We start from the raw sequence: 1,899 nt of genomic DNA, 5'->3' as shown, positions 1-1,899 counted from the left end.
TGTGTGTTTGTGTGTCTGTCTGTATGTGTGCACACACTCGCGCATACCACCTTGGGTGTGTGAATAGTGGGAGAATTTGCAGGAAACAGTTCTCTCTTTTGCTTCTGATGGGTTGTGTACTCTAGGCTAGATAAGGGGCCACATACTAATAATCCAGTCCCTTAAGATTTGAGACAAGAGGATTTCCACAAGTTTCGAGACACTCTGGTCCACATACTAAGTTCCAGTCCAGGTATGGTGAACACACGGTAGGACCTTGTCTCACAAATAAGAAAATTAAAATTCACTCAAAATCTAATTAACCAAATTATTAGCCCATTTTTTAAAAAAACATATTGATGGCTTTCCTTGTGGCATATCGTGAAGTGATCATATGTGACCTCTCAAGGACTGTTCTTCCCTCTCAGCCCAGCCTCCTACATCCTCGCGTCTTTCTCTAATAGACCCCCCACTACTTCTGTTTTGACTTTTTCTTCCCACATTTTGCTTTCCACTTCTGAGTGAAAGTCTGTGGTAGCTTTTATGGGTTTAAACATTAATATGAATGGGGATTACAATGCTCCTTTTATGAATACAAAGGTGTTGAGAGACAGATTTCATAATGGAGGAAATGAAAGATGTCCTAGGAAGCTCCCAGAGTAAACCTGTGAGGACAATGTCTCTGACTCATCAATAGTGAATGGCCAGTCTGGTAATCTCTGTCAGTAGTCAATGTGATCCTGATGCTTGGGAATATTTGTACTTGTGAATGTAGGCTTTGATTCGACTCTTTGAGAGAGAAACCTCTCGTTTAAAAGAATTTTAAGGGTTCCCTTTCATACCTCCCGAATCCTTTGAATGCTATTGCTGCAATCTAACCACACAGACACAGACTCGCACACCTCACACCAAGGAACTGTATCCTTCTTGATGTGTTTTAATTTTCTTGCCTGTAGATAGGTCGATTGAAGAATAAGGTGTGAGAAAGCCTTGGGAGCCTGCCTGTCAACACAAAAGCAATATCCACTTCAAAAGGATATGTTTACTCTGAGGCTCAGTAAAAGTGACCATGGCCTAGAGACACAGAATTTAGATTATCCCACTTTCTATGTTCCAACATGAAAATGAAGTTTTATAGTAACAGAACAAAGAAATCATCATTAGGTAGACAGGTTATAGAGCAAAGGGGAAACCTCTGGGTTGGCCTCGGATACCATCTGACCATATTCTTGTCCCTTTTTTTGTCAGAAAATTAGTGTTCTGTATATTCCGAAGGAAACTGCTGTTCTATTGCCTATTCCAAATGATTTCCATAATACTCGTCAAGTTGTTGGGTCAGGTACAGAAGATGGCCACCAATGGCTATTCGGAGGGCTGAGAAAGGCCCTAGGTAATAGACTTGTAACACTCCAAACTCTAATCAATCTTTCAGAAGGCTCATCTTTAGTCCACAGGCGTCATCCTTGAGCGTGCATTCCAGGCTGTTCTTCCTGACCTAGGGACCTCTCCTTCCCTGTCATCGTACTGAACCTGGTTGCTCCACCATGAAACTAGTAGCACTATTTGTAATCGGAAGCACCTATTGTGGCCCACTAAGTACACCAGGGAAAATGCTCTAAAACCCCCTTAATACATGCTTCCTTAAAGGTTTATTCTAGGCGGGAAACCCTGGGTAGAAAGGTTACTGCTGAAACCTGTCCTTGTAGCTGTAACCCTGCAGGGAAGGGGTATTTTCCAGGTTATAAGATGCTCCCTCCCCCCACAACACCCACTCTTCCCCCCACCCCCGCCACACACACTACAACCCTCTCATAGCTCCCAACCTCCCCAAAGCCCCCATCACATCCCTGTATCATCCGCCTGTATCATCCGCCAATCAGGAACGCTGTTATGACTTTGCATTAATTGTCCAATGAGAAG

Source organism: Myodes glareolus, chromosome 6, assembly GCF_982192425.1.
Source record: "Myodes glareolus chromosome 6, mMyoGla1.1, whole genome shotgun sequence".
NCBI classification, from domain to species: domain Eukaryota; kingdom Metazoa; phylum Chordata; class Mammalia; order Rodentia; family Cricetidae; genus Myodes; species Myodes glareolus.
This window is presented reverse-complemented; position numbering follows the sequence as displayed.